We start from the raw sequence: 20,456 nt of genomic DNA, 5'->3' as shown, positions 1-20,456 counted from the left end.
TTTTTTTTTGCCATAGGATGCAGCCTGCCTGATTAGTTGAGAGAACATTTATTTTGTGTGGTGTGTTCATTTTGTTAAGCTCACAATAATAGCGATCAGAAAATATTAATGCATTGATGTCCTTAAGAGAAGGGCAGAGAGGGTGAGTAATAGAGATGGGATAATTCCTTGATCCAGTTAAGCTACACTCTGTCCCTCCATTTTTTCCAGCTCCCTGTACGATTCTCTTGATGGCAGAGAGTCAGGTACTGTATGATGAAAATGGGTGTCACCATGTTGCAGCAAGCCACTTCTTAACTCATCTGTAGTCTTGTGTTTAAAAGATCACACTTGACCTTAAGGGTACATCTATATATGGTTGGTACAGTTATGAATCCATTTTTAATAAATGCTTAACCAAATTGTAACAGATTGCTACCCAGTCCAGGAGGTCAACAGTTTGCTTATAACCAGCTATGTGTTCTTCCAGTGTACTTAATACCCATCCAATATATACTACTCATGTCTAAATGTGTTTATCACATTTATTAATAAATTTATGAAGGTAATTATTAATAATGTATTGACCCTTTATAAATGATAACTACACCCTTCCTATAAAATATAACCAAGCATTTTAAAGTTTGACTTCAATGGACTTTCAAGTTGAACATGTGCTTGCAGCTTTAAATTAGTCTACTGGTACCAATAATAAGCCTTTTTCAGAACCTCAGATTCCCAGATGATCTCAGAATGGGAGTTGTGTTAGTCTGTAGCTTCACAATTAACAAACAGTCACACAGCACCTTAGAGACTAACAAATTCATTAGGTCATGAGCTTTCGTACATTACACTAGTGCTTTTTCTGTGCCAGTAATTGCCGGTACTGGCACCTTGGCAGCCCCAGTTGTGGGACTGGATGGCGGGGAACCTGCCTGAGTACCACCTCCTCTTTTTTCTTTTTTTTTTTTTTTTTTGCAAAAAGAGCACTGCATAAGACCCAGTTGAGTGAGACTACATTGACATCTTGTGGCGAACTGGATTATAGACAGGCCCTTAAACTGCCAAAGTCCTTACTGCCATTTGAAGAGGAAGAGCAAGTCAACAAGTTTTATTTCATTTGAGCTGTTAGAGGGTATTTAAATTATTGCAGAAGAGTAAACTGGCGTGTGTCATATAACAGGGTGGGTGGGTATCAAAGATCTTGTGACTAACCCAGGCCCAGCTGAAGCCAGAGGAGAAGAGGGAGGGGTCTGAGCGGAAGCCAGTGGTGCTCTAGGTCATGGTTTTCCAAACCGGGGGCATGAAGAAATTCCAGTGGGGGTGCGAGGCAACCCAGCCCCACCCCCATTATGCCGCCCATCCTTTGCTTCTGGCTCTCAACCTCTGCCATTTTACATGGGTGACCCAGTGCAGCCGCTATAAAAAGCAGGCAGCTGGCGAAGACCCACATGCAAAGGTGAGTGAGTGTGGGCTGGGGCAGGAGGAGGAGTATGGGATTAGACAGGAGGCTTGGGGGTGCCTGGTTCAGGTAAGGGGGATGGGGATGGGGTAAGAGCAGGAGGCTGGTGGTGCATGGCTTTGTGGAGCAGTCTAGCAATTGTCAGAACATCTGCACATTTTTAAAGAGAAAAAATCTTCTTTCTAGTGAAAAAACTTTTTTTCCCATGTGACATCTGAGCTGCTTGTTGGGAAAAATAAATATAGAAAAACCAAACAAACAGTTGGAATCAAAATTAAACATTTTGGAATGATCAAAACAGAAGATAGTCTGATTGACCCAAACATTTTCTCATATTTTCAGTTCATGAACATTTTTGTGCTGTTGCCATTTTGTTGCAGTTCAGGACATTAAAGCTACTTTTTAGGGCAGCTGGTCTTTGGGATTAGGACAACTGCATATCATCAGGTATTCAGCAGCATGTTGTACGGATGTGAGACATGGATGATAACGATAGATTCGAAAAGAAGAATATTGGCATTCGAAAGGAGTTGTTATAGAAAGATTCTGAGAATAGGATGGATGCAGAAGTTCACCACTGAGGAATTATATAGGAAGATACAACCAAAAGAGGACCTGCTGCAGACGGTTATAAAACGGAAGCTACAACTATTTGGACATATTTGCAGAATGAACGACAAACGAAAAATCAAGACCCTGGTATTTGGCATAGTGGATGGTTCGAATAGGAGAGGCAGACCACACAGAGAATGGATAGAAGATGTAGTAGATTGGTGCGGAGCTAGTCTACAGAAACTAAGCCACTCTGCGCTGGACAGGGAAAGATGGAAGGAAATAGTGAGACAGGCATCAGACACCAACGGGCGCTGAGCCCACAGTTATTGGTGGTGATGATGAGCACGAACTTATTTCATGCTAAAGCAGCAGAAATGTAGCACTCGAAAGACTAACAAAATGATTTATTTTGTGATGAGCTTTCATGGGACAGACCAGATCTGGTCTGTCCCACAAAAGCTCATCACCAAGTAAATCATTTTGTTAGTCTTTGAAGTGCTACATTTCTGCTGCTTTGTTTTGTTGGAGTACAGACAAACACAGATCCCTCTCTGTTCCTATTCGTTTCATGTCAGCCACCAAAGAACTATCAGATATTACAAGTGTTAATTGCTAACCCCATGGGCTAGATTAGAACTGGCAAACCAGCGGTATCAAGCTTCCTCTCTCATTACCATTCCCCTGTGACATCCAACCCTGCTTCCCTCCCTGTGCCCCAACCAAGTTATTCTGGATGCTTTGTGATCTGGGAAACAGACACCTTCCAGCTTTGCACTCTTCATTCCTGTTGCGTTAAGCTAATGCAGGAATGTTATTCCTATCTGTTATACCGTGATGTGACACTTGCTTTATCAACATGTGCGACCATTAAAGCAAGGACTGTTTCCTCTCACGGTTTTGGAAGGGATCTGTGCCCAGTTTAATCCTGGCCATGGTGTCACAGGGAGCTTTTTCCAGAGTCTGCAAATCCTCAATTAAGGATGCAGGACTGAGAATAGCCACAACACCTGTCAACAGACACATGTAAAAAAAAAAAAGGCTTTTATGGCACTAGGGGGCACCTTGGGATTTCAGACAGAGGGTCTCATCTGAAATGCAAAGGCTTCTGGAAGAAGTGGGGCAAGGGACACAACCTGACCTTAGGAGGTTGTCTCAGGAACAGACCAAAATGAAAATGTTCTGTTCAGAGGACAGCTTCAGTTTACCAGGGAAATGTCTAACTGCCAGATACAGAAGTCGTTCCAATCCCATCAGCCCATTTTGAAACATACAAGTGGGAGTGGCGGTAGAATCTCCATCCCTACAGGTTTTTAAGTCCCAGCTTGACAAAATACCTTATTTAAGCTAACCCCTTAGCCATACCAATCAGAGCATAAAAGGATTTTACTAGTGGCGATCTCTGAGGGCTTGTCTACACTTACTGGTGTATCAGTGCTCTGGAGACTGAGGGGTTGATTTAGTGGGGCTAGTAGGGATGCGCTATATCAACTGTTGATTGAGCGCCCACCAACTCCTGTTGTGAAGAAAAAGGGAAATTAGTGGGAGAATTTCTCCTGTCAGCTCCCTGCAGTGGGGATGTGGCAGTAAATTGAACTAAGAGCAGGTCTCCACTGAACATTAAAGTGGATTGTAGAGACGCAATTCCAGCTATGGCAATTGTGTAGCTGGAATCAACTTATCTACAGTCGACTTACCTGGCCGTCCTCACTGAGGGAGGCCCACAGGAGAAACTTTCCCGTCCACCTGTCTCACTCCTCAGGATAAGGAGCGCAGGGGTCGACTGCCAATTCCTGATAGTTCGATCTGGCATGTCCCTACTAGGTGCATGAAGTTGAACCCTGGAAGATCAACCCTGACCAGGTCGATGTTCTGGGTAGTGAAGACACACCCTTAGTTTCGTTGATTCCAGCTAGCTAGACACATAGCTGGTGTTGCCTAACCTAGTTCAACTCTGCCCCCTTGGGTAGGATTACCCTAGCATAGGATTACCATATAAAAAAGAAGACTCCCCTAACATGGAGTGTATCTGTATCCTTATCCACCAACTCTTGTTGCATGAATGGGTTATAGTACACCTAGTACATTAATACAACATGAGCTGGTAGATAGTGATACAGATACACTGCCTCTCAGGGTTGTCCTCTTTTTTTGAAAGGTCAAATATGGTAACTTTGCCCAAGTGTAGACCTGCCCTGAGAAGCAACTTTGTAGTCTGTCTATACTGAATACAGACGCCTGATCTACTAGGAGCAGTCCACGACCTACCATGTACAAGGCGCACGCAGCAAAGTGAGCACCTAACACCCAAGAACCACAAAGAGAACTCCTTTGCTACTCTTGGACACTTCTGAGCTAGGTTAGATTTAAACCGACGGCAGAGATGAACAGTTCCATATCCCGAGTAGCACTTTAAAGATTAACAAAATAATTTACAAGATGATAAGCTTTCGTGAGACATTTTTTGTTAGTCTTCAAAATGCTACTTGACTGCTTTTTTGTTGTGATAGAATACAGACTGACAGGGCTATCTCTCTGCAGTTCCATATCCTGTCGCCAAATCCTGGAGGCACCCAATCTTCCATACAGCCTTTGACAAATACATCTTGAAGCTTCTCTTCCTATCTGGGTTTCTGCAAAATGGAAATTAGAATGACGACCTAATATCTGAAAATCAGGAATGGGCTGCAGTTTGGGGACCTGCTATCAACAAGTGGTGATAACACGATTTTAATAGAGATTTCCCTGGAAAAAGCAGTGCTGTTTCAACTCCCTGACAGTACTAAATCATCTAACTGGACCTGATTAACTTTGGACCTAGTCAAGATCGTTTAGTTCATTTTAGATTTCCCTGGCTGATGGAAGGTTGATTAGTTAATTTCAGACTGGCTTAATCAACTTTACCATTAATCAGGGGAAGACTTACAGTGCTGTATGGAGAACTGATTAGCATATCTCAGTTAACTACCCAGAGCCAATTAGAGGCAAGACTAGACTCTTACAGGCCTGCAGCCATTCTGAAGCTGATTAGTGCATTACAAGCCTGACTAGCCTGTCCAACCTCCTTAATCTATTTCAGACACAATTAGTTAATCAATTTCACACTAGAGGTGTCAGTTCAGAGTCATTTAATTCCAGAGGCAGCCAGTTGGCATTAAATTAATCGACTCATAGCTAAACTAGCTGATCTAGAACTGATGAGTTTGGCTTCCAGCATGATACACAGATTAGGATTCAGCTCTGCCTGATTAGTCACTTCCAAGGGCTGGTTGTTAAATTTGATTTGAGTTTAATTGGAACTATTAACCTTAAATTTGGTGACAGCAGGTAAGTGCTATGATTAAATAACCACCAGGAAATGCAGAGGAACAGAATATGTAAAGTCATGGAAAGTTAGAGGGGTGTGTCCATTTCTTCTCCACTAGCATTAACCCTTTTCTGGCTGCAGTCATATTCTGACTATTCCTTGGTGTATGGGAAGAGTGGTTTTTCTTCTTTTCTCTTTCTCTGTTGGTTGCCTGAAAGGTATACATCAAGAGACTTAGTGATTATAAATATCAGCTGGAAGGCAAGGGCTAACTCCTTATTTCCTCAGCCTATGAGATGACTGTTAGCTGCTGGGTTTAAATGCTCTTAGGGCAGAGTTGTCAAGTAGCTAACTGGAAAGGGGGAGTTTTCTCAGGCAAATACCATGGGATGAGAAGAAGGTGCTGAGGACTTGCTCCTGGGCTCTGCATTTTCACAACTTGGGGCTTAGAGTTGAAATGTTGGTACCTGGGAAACCACAAGAGGAGGTGTGGCAGCCTCCCAGCCAGGTGAAGCTGTTCTTAGCAGAGAAAGGGCCTCATCAGACTCTGATCCCCAGCTGAAGGAATGTGGCTGTGGGTGTGTAGACTGGGAGACTGCCAGTAGCAGAATGCCCAAATTCTTCAATTGGACCATGCTCCCAGACAGGGAGGAACAGTGAATTTCCCTCCATGTCGGCGAGCCTAGAAAAAGGCCCCTAAGGCCCCATTTTGTCTTCAGTTACCAGTCTTCAATCTTCCATCCAGCTCATCACCTCAGGAACACCTCTGCTATGAACTGAGCCAGAAGGATTGCTGAGAGCAGCCTATTCCCTCTGCTGCAGCCTGCATCAAGAACTTTGTGATCGATGTATGTAAATGATGGCTTAACAATATTACTCTCACCTTATTCTTTCTTTTTATTAATAAACCTTTAGACTTAGATTCTAAAGGATTGGCACAATGTGCTGTTTTGGGTAAGATCTAAGTGTATTTTGACCCAGGGATGCGGCTGGCCCTTTGGGGCTGGAAAAATCTGAGTGGATTAGGCGAGACTGGTTTACATAACCTCTCATCTGTGTAAGGAGCTTTACTGGTTGTGGTACAAGGGAAGCTGGAGTGCCTGAGGGATTTGTTTGTATAACTTCTTTGTGTGCGTTTGTGACCAATATTTTATTGTAACTGGTAACTGTCACACTTTATAATAGAACAACAACAAGGGGGGAAAAAGATTTACTATATACAGCCCCCATACAGGCTACTTGACTATACGCAAGGCATAGCGATCATAATGCAACCTAGTCTTCATCACTATTTTTCCACTAAAAGACACCATCAGTCAGGCATTCTGTTGACATTACAGCATTCACTCTTCCACACAGATATCACAAGTCCAGTGAAAATTCGGCATAATACAAAACGTAGCGATCTACTGCAGATGCCAGCCTGAAGTGGAGATTTGGTGGGTAGTTTTAGTCTTTTCAGTGATGCAACCTCTGCAGATAAGTTTTGCCCTGCCCTGCTTCAAATGAAAGTTCTCTGATCCAGATACTTTGTAGACGTTGTGTAACTTGCTAGCCAGAAAGGCGGCAGAGGTGCTCTTTGTGACTGGTTTGGTTTGCCCTGCAGCGAGGGAACCCCAGTGTTGGGCTGTAAGTAGCCTTGTTTTAAGCAATTTGTCCAGGTTTGGCTCCCTCAGGCATGCCCAGCAAGCCTCCTATATTACCCTTAACATCAGCCAGCTGGTGTTGCAAGCTGTGTTCCTGAAAGGGAGGGAGGAAGCCATAACCTGCAGGTTATGCTCATTCACTGTCCTATGAATCAGCCAGCACAGTGACCGTTCGCTAAACAACAGCTGGGCTTCTTCCTGACCACAGCACTTGTTACTTAACTCTGCAGCTGCCACCGAAAGGACAACAAACAGAATGGATCATGTCCCGGCTCTCTTCCCCAGGGCTGCTGTGGGAGATAGGATGACACTGGCGGTGCCTCCTTAGCCCCAAAAGATCACAGGCGTTCCAACAGGCTGCAGGGACTCCACCAACTCTTGTTCCTGGAAGCTCGCACCGGGCAGTTAGTGGACAGCGCTTCTAGTGCAAACAAACAAACTGCACCCGGCAATATGATCATGTGCTGAAAGCAAGGAGCGGGAGTCTGGACTCCTGGCTGCTATCCCTGGCTCCGCCACTGACTTGCTGAATGATCTTGGAGTCATTTCTCTACTGCCCTTCATCTGCCTTTAAAGCAGATAGCAGCATGTGTTTGTTATTTGTGCACACTGAGCCGCTCTAGGCTGGCACCCTCGGGACCTGACCCATGCCAAATCAGAGAATTTGCTGGACTGAGAAAGGTCAGTATTGTCTAGCAGCATTACCAGTGCTTGCACTGCTTACTGGGCTCTTAGAAGATATTTAGGGGTAAATAACAGCACAGAGCACTGACAGGCAGGACTTGTGGCTGGAAACAAACTTTATAGGACCCCGGGAAACTTGGCCACACCCATGATAAGTGGACATCCGGCTAACTAAAATCATGCTGGACCACGGATGTTGCCAGACGCGAGAGTGCCACATTAGAGAGGTTCAGCCTGTATATGCAGCCAATACAGTTGATACTAGAGCAAGAATAAGGTTTTTTTACACACTGGGTTGGTTTCTAACTTCAGTTACACACAAGTCATCAGGCGTGACACCAATTGCTTCAGTGTAGTTACTCCAGATTTACACTGGTGCACTCAGGAACAGAATCTAATCCAATATATTGACGAAAAAGCCCACCAAGCCTTCCCCAGAGCCAATTGTAATTCACTACCTCAGCAAAAATCCACTGGCCGGGGGAATAGGGAGATATGGAAAGCAGTCCCTCCCAGTCCACGGAGGGGGAAAAAAGGAGAGGAGGGACATTAGTGGTCCTGAGCCAGCCAAGACTGAATCCTCCAAGCGGACCACACCCATTAGTGGTCCTGAGCCAGCCAAGACTGAATCCTCCAAGCGGACCACACGCATTTATTTACCTTTTTATGGGTTCACACCACTCTTTAATATCCCAATGTTCTTTTGCAAGAAGTTGGTGTAACATTTAAATTACGCTCGACACTTGCACAGCATCCACACCAAACTGAAGTTTTATCAGAGCTGTGTCTTATCAGCATCATCATATGGATCAGAATGCTGGCGGATGACAGAGAACAACCTCGGTCAATTGTCAGCCTTTCGCACCAGAAGCCTTTGGAGGAGCCTATGTATTTTCTGGCCACCTGCACAGCGCAAGCAAGATGACATGGCCACCATCATTAGGAAAAGATGCTGGAGATGGATTGGGCACGTGCTCAGGAAAGATGGAAGCTCCATCACAAAGACTGCTGTGCACAGGACTACTGAAAGGAAGTGGAAACAGGGATGACTCAAGACAGTATGGCACCAGATTGCTGAAGTAGAAGTGAAGAGGATGAATCACACTTGGGGCACTGTTGAGAGGCTTGCCAGTGATGGACAGAAGCAGAGGACCTTTGTTTTTGTCTTCCACGTCAGTAGGTGTAAAGGATGATGATGATGAAAATTGAGCCCAATTTCCAAAGAAGAGCAAGGATGAGATACTTCCCTGGGGGCTGATTAAGTTGTAACTTCCTCTGCTTAGTACACACTGAGTCAATTTCAAAATTGAAAGGGGCGGGGTTGGCAAAACGCATTCATATTGGTGGAGTTCCTATTTTGAGTTAAATGCCCTGTTACTCCAGAATAACAAGCTTTGCAATGTGGATGCAAGAGGGGTTTTTTTTCTGCCCCCAGACTAAAGGTGGTTTTCTGGGAAAAAAATGTAAACAAGCCCTTGGAAATGCTGCTCTACCACTGGTATGCAGGTATCCTTATGTCTTTTCCTTCAACACTTATGGATCAGCACAAAGGAACTCGTATTGATGGCAAACCCCTGGAATGTGTGCAACATACATGATTTTTGGGGGAAAGCTTTTGTCGTATATTGGGTGGGTGTAAGGATAGATCTTGTGTGTTGGGTTGTCATAGAACTGATTGTTATCATAGTAACTGAGTTAGATCATTAGGTGGTTACCCAGCTGGTTTTTGTTGGTTCCAGCTTGTAGCGTGAGATGGAATACATGGGAAAGCGGCTCTCTGTGTTCAAGCGATTTCTTCCTAAGCTGGGTGACTCCAAACAATGTAACAGATTTTGCGCATGCTAGGAGCGTGAGCAAAGCAGTCCCATGAGCACAGCACTATTCAGACGTGGCCCCGCTGTACTTCTACCCTGAGGAAGAGGCAGCCCACCTGAACTTGACTGAGTGGCATTATACACACGGTTGTCAAGCTACACCACCTTGTGGACCAGGTTGCAATGCCTGGAGCAAGGAGCTGGGCCTCAGCCTTATAGGACAGGAGCCAGGAGTGTGGGGTGGGCCTACTCTACAGTCCCATGTGAAAATTCAGGCTGTATGCCTCCTTTTGTCATTTGCATCCTGTGCTTGCAACAGCACCTGGAGGACCTCTGGTAGGAGGTACCATTACCACCCCCAACATCCCTCCAGTAACTCTGCCACTGCTCCTGTTGAGCTCAGTGGGCCCAGTCCAAGTGGAGATGTACACTCCAGCCAAGAGATGGGCCTTGCTGGTACGTGCTGAAGGGCAGTGAACTTTCATGCCACCAGATCACAAGAGGGAGCGAGGTTTTGGATCTGAGTGAGCTTCCGCATCCCCTCTGCAGATGGGATCGCGTCGGCTGTAAATGCGCTCTGGCATCGTGCAGCTACATCCCCACAGGAGCGTTTCCACCCCCATCGTGATCTGTGTTGACCTCTCCCCGCCAGTTGTTCTGCATCGATGCATTCTGGGAGAATCTAGCTCCTCATCCCAGCCTTCTCCAGGGGCCCGTGTTCTAAGTGTGGTTTTCAGTGTCCTGTGGGACGGGGATCATCTAACGCCACCGTGGGGTGTCAGGAGAGCCACTTGCACTGACAGTGGGGAGTGGTCCCAGCTACACAGCAGAAGAACCACAGCAAAACACAGCACAGCTGGTGACCACCTCACCCTTTGTGGACATCCCCCTGTGTGGGCTTAACCTTGGTCCCAACTATGGCAGATGGACCTTGGAATTATTGCTAGCAGAGTTTCATCCTCTGTTTCGGGAGGTCAGGAACATAGTGACAGCTGTCCAGCTCCCTTGAAGACATACACCCTTACAGGAGTCTGGAATGCCTGCTCTGGGAGTAGCCTGCTTGATAAACACAAGCCCAGCTGTCATCATGACTCCATGAGTCAAGGTGCTATAATTAACCTGCCCTCCCCTTCTCCCCGCTCAATTTCCCCGGCCAGTGTTTACAGGGTTCTGTATGGACGGGGGCTGGAATTTGGAATAATAACCTGTTTGTCACTTGACTTCCCAGATGTATCTGGAAGCGACTCCCCCATCATGTGAGCTGGGTTTTGGCCACCTCAGAAATGGCCTGAACTAAACCCAGCTCTGTCCTCGTTCTCCCACCCCCACCAGAAGTCACTAAGAAACAAACCTTAGCTAGCCTGGCCAAGGGGGGCCATGTTCTGGGGACTCTGGAAAGACAGCTCAGCTTTCTGGTAGTCCGGATAAATCCTGGAAAGTTCTAGGAGATACTGGGAGGTTTTAAAGCCTGTAAGTTGGATTCATACAGGATCTCTCCCATCTCTGCATGCTGCTGAATAGTAGAGAGTCTGCATGAGGTGGTGAATAGGACAGACAACAGCTAGTCAGCAGATCTGGATCCTACCAGTGACCTGCTGGGTGACCTTGAGCAAGTAATTTCCCCTCTGCGAGCTTCAGTTTCCCCACCTCTAGACCCCACTCTTTGTAAAACACTTTGGGTGGGATTCACCAGTCAGTGGGACTCAGGAGCCTAGATACCACTGGGAGTCACACCTTGTGCTGTCTAAGGATACGCCAGGTGAGTGCTAAGCAGTGACTGAATTTTATTCAACCATCTACTATTGAGATGCCTTTTTTCCTTGAGTCACATTTCTCTGGAAACATCAGAGCCTTGATCGGGGTAGAGTGGAACAAATGGTCCCACTGAACCTCCCAAGAGCTTGGCAAATGTTTTGACCACAGCACCCCAACGGGAGGGGGACTGTGATGGGGCAGGTGGCAATTGCAGAGCTCAGTGCTAGACAGTATAGAAAGGATGTGGATGCATTGGGGAAGGGCCAGCTGACGGCAACCAAAATGATTGGGGGTCTGGAGCACATGACTTACGGAAGAGAAGACTGAGGGGAGACTTGATAGCAGCCTTCAACCTCCTGAAGGGCAGCTCTAAAGAGGATGGCGAGAGGCTGTTCTCAGTAGGGAGGGATGGCAGAACATGGAGCAATGGTCTCAAGTTACAGCAGGGGAGGTGTGGGTTGGATATTAAGAAAAACTCTTTCCCCAGGAGGGTGGTGAAGCACTGGAATGTGTTACCTAGGAAGGTGGTGGAATCTCCATCCCTAGAGGTTTTTAAGTCCCGTCTCAACAAAGCCCTGGCTGGGATGACTTAGTTGGGGCTGGTCCTGCTTTGGGTAGGGGGCTGGACTTGATGACCTCCTGAGGCTTCTTACTGCCCTAGGATTCTATGAGTCTATGATAGCAGCTGTGTGGGTCTTACGATCTTGCACCCAGACAAGATTTCTGCCGTGTCTTGTATTTTTACTCTCTGTCCTTGGGATTTAGACTCTCCCCATCTAACCCAGCAGGACAATTCGGCCAGGAACCAGCTAAACCTTCCTAGTGCCAAGTGGAGCTGGGTGCTACGGTTCAGCGCCCAGGGAGGCAGCTATCCTGTGTCAGGAGTTGCTCCCTTGTAAAAAGGAAAAGAGAGTTTCCTTCTAGAGGACAAGCCAGGCAGCGTGCAATCTCCCCTGCTGAGCCATGGGTAATCTGTGCACTCCTCACAGGGCCAGGCTGTCTCTCCTCATGACACTTCATATTCTCCTGGCCGGCGGCTGCGTGCAGAGAGCAGACGGGGACTTGTCAGCCCCTATTCTGAACCCACTGACCTCGAGTGCAGGAGCAGGACAGCAGACAGGCTAAGAGGAGAGAAAACAGCTTGTTATTACAGTCATTAATTTGGGTCAAGAAATCTGCCTACAGCCCTCATCCCTGGGGAGCCAAGCAAGCGTGAGAACCCCTGAGAGCGGGTACAGTACTGGTAGCTCTTCCTTTCCTGGATGGATATAGCCCTTTAGCTCCCATGGGAGAGAAACAGAGTTCCCCGCTGGTTATCATGTGCGGGTTGAGACCCTACAAAAACCAGGGTCTGAGCCACTAGTCACAGGCTTCAAAGACCTTCGAGCCCTTTGCATAACAGCGAAGGGCTTTATCCCTGCGGCCTTGCAAAGTGTGATGTGCAGTGTCTGGCCAGGGCCCTCCACCTCAGAGGTGGCTGTATTTCAGTGGTGAGCAAAATATTTCTGTGTACTCAGTTTATAGAATGCTTTGGGAGTTGTGAACTGGGTCCATGGCTCAGGTTAAGTGAGGTCCCTGGCGTGGGTGACTGGGGTATTTATTAAACCAAAAAAAGTCATCCTGTAGGACTTGAAAGACTAACAATATAATTTAATAGGCCCCACTGCCTTGTGGGTTATCCTGGGAAGGAGCAAGGCTAAGAGAGTAAACCCTGACAGAAAATCCGGAGGGAAGCCCAAAGGCGGTTCTGTGCCAACTTCTGGCATTGACCCAGCAACTCCTGCAGCTGAGCTGGTACCAGACGTAGAGGTTATCCTCTCCTTTGGATGACATCAGTAAAGCCGAGAGGGGGACACTGGCGTCTGGGCAGCCCAGGGTCCCAAAAAATTGCCCAGGCTCACACCTGAAGAGGTACTCCAGCATCGCTTAACAGTGTTGAACCAACACGGGAGGTAACAGATACCGGTTATAAGCTCTTGCTCGATTGGCGTAGAGAATGCGCGCCAGGGGTTCAGCAAGGACTGTCACTCTCGTGTGGACCTTCACAGTCAACGCTGCAAATGATGATTCCAAATGGAACTACAAAGGGCATGATCCATAGTCTATGTAGACTGAAGGATGCTACTACTGTTACTGCTGCTACTACTACTACTACTAATTTAATAGGTTGATGAGCTTTCATGAGGCAGACCCACTTCTTCAGATCTGGAAACAGTGCTGAAAGTGAAGTGGCTCGACAAAGATATAACAGAGACAGAAAATAAACAAGAAATGAAAACTGACACATCGGCTGTGGGGGTGAAGAGTTGGGAGGAGGGGGAAGAAAATTCCAAACTGCGTCTGTTACGTTAAGTGACTTGCCTGAGATTGCCACGAATATCAAAGATGGGAAAGCTGTCTTTGTAATGCACAAGGTAATTGTTATCTCTGTTAAGACCATTCGCCCATTATGTTTGCACACCGGTGTATATGCATTCTCTACTATCTATTAGTGAGAATTTGTCTGCTTGTTCAAGAACTCCTGCTAAATGATGATGATTTAGGGCCATCAAATTCAGTATACAGCTGTCTTAAAGCAAAGGAAGGGGTTGGTTGTGCCCGAACAATGGGATGTGCCTGGAATAGGATTGTTTCTCACACAACCATACAGAAAAGGGACAGAATCACCAGGCAGGTGAAAGGGGCTGGGTAGGGACACCCTCCTTTCCTTCCACCGGGGACTACCCCAGCCCCAGGCCTCCTACCTTCCAGACACCTGTTAAGCAGGGCAGTGGCTGAAGCTCCCCCACCCCACTTCTTACAAGGACATTGTTGGCTGTTCCCCTTTGTCAGAGAGCGAGGGGAAAGTGCCCAGTTTGCTGCATTCCTCACTCTGGCTGGGGAACACAAGAGGCAGATGAACCTGGACCTGCCCCAGTTGGGGGACATGCACCCATCCCCTGGCTGTGTCTGCTGCAGCTGCGGCAGCCAAGGAGAGGTGCTTCTCACCTGGCCCTAAACTGCTGGAGTGAGAGAGGGTCGGGGTAGTCATCTGTCCCCGGGGCAGCCTGCAAACTGAGCCCCTCACCCCACTCCCAGAGCAATGAGTTAAAAGAAGCATGCGAATTTTAATCTTCTTTTCCAAAACTGCAAAATTAATGGAGTTAAGAACCTGCCCATTGTCGGGTAAATATCCTAATCTCTTTGTCTGTGTTTTTAATGCAGAGCCTCTGCCTCTGGCCCTAGGTAGGGAAGGCAGCAGACACTGGTCTTCTGATTCCCACTGGGCTATTTTTGCTTCCCTCTTTTCTAGCCTCGTAAAAGCAGCTCCATTTCAGTCTTTCTGCTGATGGGTTTGCAAGGAGTTGAGCAGCTGGGACGAATTTAGTCCTCTGCTTGTATGTGATCTCTCTGCCCCTGGAGCAGTTACTGGGTGGAGCTTCTTTTATTAACACTTCTGCCCTGGAGACTGGCAGCCAGTGAAATCTGCGCCTTAAAAAAGAAAGTAGCAGGGGGGGTTTGATCTGAACCAATCTCCCAAGTGTCCCTCACATGGCTACGTTTTATAGGGGCTGGTGCAGCATCCCCCTAGCAAGGGCATGTGGTGGTTCCCCCCACACACAACACAAACACATGGATGCACATGCAAACACACATGTGCTTTATGCTGTGACATCCGTCAAAGCCTAATGCAAAGTTTGTTCCTGGCCACGCAGCTAAAAAAACACACTGTCACCCTGCCCCTTGTGGATCTCAAAGCGGGTCAGCCCTTCACACACAGGAGTGATTCTGTCCTCATGGTCGCAGCAGAAGCCGCACAGTTTATAAGGTGCTGTGAGGGGCTGCCGGAGACTGTTGTTCTCTCTGCAGAGCTGTTGCTGATCTGCTGGGTGACCTTGAGCAGGTCCCTTCCCCTACCTTGCCTCTTGTTTCCCTCCCACCCCCTTTGGTCTATTTCAGGGGTGCACAAAGTGGGAGGCATGAAATTCTGTAGGGGGCGGGGCATAGAAGGGTCAGCTGCTGGCTCCCAGGGTTTCTTTTTTCCATATGAAGATCTGGGCCTTTGAGCAACTCAGTCTGAGTTCTCTCCCTGCTGCTGAATGGCCATGCCCTGCTACACAGGGATGGCTGGGAAGTTCCAGGTGCCCATTCCAGTACAGTAGCTGCAGAAAAAAATACAGGGGAAGCTTCCTGATTCCCTCCCTGTCTTGTTCACAAGCTTGGGGCTTATGCGCTAATCTTCCCCCATCCCTTTTTTGCTGCACCATTCCCAACATCTCTCAGATGCTGTCATCAGCATGGGTCAGCGCTGGACGCTTCCCAGATTGCGGGTGGTTTGTCAATGAGTCAGGGAAACGCGGCCGATTGGCTGGTCAGATGCTGGGAGGGACTGGAAGGAGGTGATCCGCCCGATGTCTAGCATCTGGAGAATGTGGATGAGGGACGCAGCACTCCACTGAGTCAGCTGCTGTTTTGGTCCTACAACCCACCTTTGCCCCAGCCTCCAATTTGCACCACTGAGTCGTCAGCTGAGGAGGGTGATCTCTCCGCCTTGCACAGAAGACGCAGGAAAGAGCCATGGCACCTGACTCCCCTTCCATTTTTGACGGGGGTGGGCAAGGAAAGTAGCCGGAAGAGAAGCCAAGAATGTCGCGGAACCTTTTGGCTTGTAGCAGTTTGATTCCGTTGAGGTTCTTTCCCCATGCCACGCATTGTGGTATCGGGGCGCCTCCTGGTAGCGCATTAGGTAGCAGGACTGGCATGTGTAGGTCTGGCTGGGTACTGATAAAGAACAATGCGTTTGGCTTCCACTGTGTTTTTTATTAGAGTAATCAGAGTCCTTTACAAGCCCAGCGCCCCCCTCCTGTGATACATAGTTGTGTAAAGCAGATAAACTGAGGCATAGACAGAGGCTAAGTAGCTCACGAGAGGCCATGTGCTGAGTGAGTGGCAGAACAGGGAACAGGCCCCTGGTGTCCTGACTCCTAGCCACCCAGCTGCGATCTCTAGACGTGCGAATCCCGATCCTCCATTGCCCTGTGCACTCCCTTGTGCCTTTTCTAAGTGGATATCTGGGCCCCACCATTCTGATCTAGAGGTGTCTTACGCTCTGTTTGTATGGGTGTAAATCAATGTTCCCTTTAATCCTTCCATCCTTGTGCGGAATACATTTTTATGTGCTCTGTGCGGATGGGCACCACCAAGAGAAACAGACGCTGCCAGCTGCGGGTGCTCTGCTAATCAACTCACAGCCCTGGAACCTCTCCTGAGCGGCCACACAAGCATACAGCTCAGAGGGAGCACTGGTGTCGGGGGGGGGGGGGGTGGAGGGGATCGTGGGAACATTGATTTACACCCACACAAATGGAGCATAAGACACCCCCAGATCAGAAAACATCCGCTCAGTGTGCTGCAGCAGGCAAAAAAGCAAACGGAATGCCAGGAACTCTTAAAAAGGACACAGAGAACAAGAGACAGAATATCTTATTGCCCCTGTATAAATCTATGGTACACCCACTGCTTGACTATCGCAAACAGATGTGGTCGCATCATCTCAAAATATAACAGAGAGTAAGCTGTGCTAGTCTATACACTATCAAAACAAAAAGCAGTCAAGTAGCACTTTAAAGACTAGCAAAGTAGTTTATTAGATGAGCTTTCATGGGACAGACCCACTTCTTCAGACCATAGCCAGACCAGAACAGACTCAATATTTAAGACACAGAGAACCAAAAACAGTAAGCAAGGAGGACAAATCAGAAAAAGATAATCAAGGTGAGCAAATCAGAGAGTGGAGGGGTCGGGGGGGAGGTCAAGAATTAGATTAAGCTAAGTATGCAGACGAGCCCCTATAGTGACTCGGAAAGTTCCCGTCCCAGTTTAAACCATGTATTAATGTGCCAGATTTGAATATAAAAGCCAGCTCAGCTGCTTCCCTTTGAAGAACGGTGCAAAAGTTCTTTTTCAGTAACACACATGCCTTGAGGTCATTGACAGAATGCCCCATTCCGTTAAAATGTTGACTAACTGGTTTGTGGATCTGGAGTGTTTTGATGTCTGTTTTGTGCCCATTAACCCTTTGTCTAAGGGAGTTAGAAGTCTGTCCAATATACAAAGCATCTGGGCATTGTTGCACATGATGGCATATATGATGTTAGTAGAGGAGCATGAGAAAGTACCCATGATTCTGTTAGTAACCTGGTTAGGTGCAGTGATGGTATTTCTCAAAAAAGATATACTGGCATTGGAAAAGATTCAGGAAAGGGCAACAAAAATGACCAGGGCTTTAGAACAGGTGCGATATGAAGAGGGATTAAAAAGACTGGGACTTTCTGGCATAGAAAAGAGGAGTCTCAAGGGCGATATGAGAGAGTTTGATAAAATCATGACTGGTGTGGAGAAAGTGAATATGGGAAAGTTATTTATTTGTTCCCGTAACATTAGAACTAGGGGTCACCACATGAAATGAATGGGGAGCAGGTTTAAAACCAACAAAAGGAAGTTTTGCTTCATAGGGAGCACAGTCGGCCTGTGGAACTCCTGGCCAGAGGAGGTTGTGAAGACCAGGACCTGACAGGGTTCACAAAAGAACTAGATATGTTCATGGAGGTTAGGTCCCTCAATGGCTATTACTCAGGATGGGTCGGAATGATGGTCCTCGCCTCTGTCAGAGGCTGGAAATGGGTGTCGGGAGAGGGGTCACTTTGGTGATTACCTGCTCTGTTCACTCCCTCTGAGGCATCGGCATTGGCCTCTGTGAGAAGACAGGATGCTGGGCTAGACGGACCTTTGGTCTGACCCAGTGTGTCCGTTCTTATGTTTTTTCTATGTTTGCCAGCACTGCCTTCTGCTGGAGGGTTTTATATTGCATGGAAGGCTGCATCACAGAATCCTTGTACTTTATGACAGACAAGCTCAGTTGGTTGACCCAATCCTATGTATTGTCATGGGCCTTGCTCCCTGCACTACATTTCCGACTGCTGTGGCTGAGGTAGTTCTAAGCCCTGGAGCACCCAGCACCTGCTCGGGGTGACTCTTCCGCAGCCCGGCCCAGCTTGCTGGCTGGAAACTTTTCCTGAAATTCCACTGAAACGTTCCCCTTGTTAATTTCAACTCACTGGGCCAGCCTCTGCCTCCCTGTACCACGCAGAATCCTTCCTCTCGCTCCACCGAGGGAGCACGCTATAGGGAGCCAGCCGCTGGCCTGTCCCCTTTCAGCGGCCACTGAGCCAGGCTAACCGGACTCAGCACTTTTTATCCTGCCTCTTAAATCTGGTCCTCCGGTTCCCTGCTCACTTTCAATTGGCTTCCCTCCCACTGGCCTGAGACTGCCCCAGAGGTTATGTCCCAGTGTGCTGTTGAGGTGGTCCTTCACTTCTGTTGAGAGTAATGGCCAGACGGGTTCGCCCTTTCCGCCCAGGGCAGGAAGGAATTAATTTCTGTATCGGCTTCACGGGCCCCGCAGCAGTTTGGCCCAGAACGTCAGGGTTTTCATCAGTGCTGGTTAAGCCTTGGCAACGTTCAAGCAGCCAACAGCCTCTCCGGGCCCCTGGGCAAGGTGTGGGGAGGTGGCTCCGTGCTCCCAGGAGGGGTTGGGCTTCAGGTGAAAGAGGCGGGGCTGGGACAGCCAGCCCTCAACGATGCCTTCTCCCCCATCCTCTGCCACCCAGAGCATGGTGCTCCAGCTGCGATTTAAAGGGCCCGGCTGTCACAGTAGCAACAGCAGTGGCCAGGAGCCCCAGGCTAGTTCCGCCCCTAGCCCCATGAGCAGCCTGGTAATGTGAACCTTGCCATTGCAGTCAGCAGTGCAGCTCCAGCAGGGGTTGGAGCCCCAGTGCACTGGAGGCAGCTGGTGTTTTAACCACTGTGACTCTAGACCAGTGGTACTCAGTGTGGGGCCTGGAGATCCTGGGGGGCCACGAGCAGATTCTGGGGCGGGGGGCGGGGACTTCCCAACCTGGCTGGTATTAGAGCCTTCGAGGCTCAGGGCAGAAAGCCAAAGCCCCACGACACGGGCCAGCAGCCGGGGGTCTGAACTCACTTCCCAGGGCTAAGGCTGATGTGAGAGGAGGGTGTGGGGCCCTGAGCACTTGCCCTGTTTGCTACCCCTTCATGCCAGCCCTGCCTTTTACATGCAGCCAAACCGTTGCAGTGGCCCAGGTGGGCTGTGCAGATGGCATTGCATGCTGCAGGGGCCTCAGGAAGCAAAAGGTCGAGGTCGCCTGCTCTGCCCCACACATGTCGGGGCCCTGTGGTTAAAGTGCCGGCAGACTGGCTGCGGCCATGCAGTTGCCGCAGCCAACCCCCAACCCAGTGCTTGTTCCCAGCTGTCCCTACAGCAACTGCTGCTTGTTTCCCCAGACCCCAGCAGGAGCAGAGCGAGAGCTTAGTTTCCCCTGCCATTGCATGGGGTGGGGGCTGCGTCCCATCCCAGCATGACCAGCACGTCGTGGGGAGATGCACTGGAGGGCATGCAGGCAGGCATGCCGGCGGATGGAGGCGACAGGTGAGAGGAGAAGATTATCAACCTGCAGATGATGATTCCTGGCCCACATGTCTCCAGGGCTATTTAAATACAGTCTGCTTTTCCCACTGTTCTCTTACCCTGGGGGCAGTTGGAGACTGGGGGGCACCAGTGAGCTGGCCTGGCACGTTTTTCCCAACAGGTAAACAGGATGTTTTTCACTCTAGATGGTGTGGAAACTCCTGAGAGGAGCCCTCATGTCTCTGGATTCTCCCGATCGTTTTTCCAGTGACTCACCTGCCATGCATGAGCCCTTTCGCTAAAGAGTTGGGGAGATTCGTAACAACCCTTCTGTCCCAGGAGTCACCGACACGTGTACACAGATGTGTTGCTGTTTACCTGGAGGAAGAAGACGGTGTTGAGCTACCCAGTCACTTGGCTGATGTGCACAAAAACCACACAGCTGGGTCTAAAAGAAGACACGATTCTGGCACGAAAGTGTGGAGTCTGTTATGTATACATAGAGGCTGTGTCTACACTGAGCTTTAGTGGCAACAATTTGATGCAAATAAGCAGTCTCAAAAATGCAAAATGGTGGGTTATATGCATATTCGTGCCGCTAATGTGCATATTCATGAAGCCGATTTGCACTTTTGCTGCAATAAACGAACAGTGTGGATGTGGTTCTGTCAGCAAAAAAAGAACCCTTTGTCAGCAGCTCCTTTTGCCTGATTTTTTCCCCGCACAAGGGGCTGCCGACAATGGGGGGTTTTGTGGGCAGAGCCACAGCTACAAAGCTGATCTCTGCTGTGAA

The sequence above is a fragment of the Carettochelys insculpta genome, chromosome 24 (assembly GCF_033958435.1).
Source record: "Carettochelys insculpta isolate YL-2023 chromosome 24, ASM3395843v1, whole genome shotgun sequence".
In the NCBI taxonomy this organism is placed as follows: Eukaryota; Metazoa; Chordata; order Testudines; family Carettochelyidae; genus Carettochelys; species Carettochelys insculpta.
Note: the sequence above shows the minus strand (reverse complement) of the source record.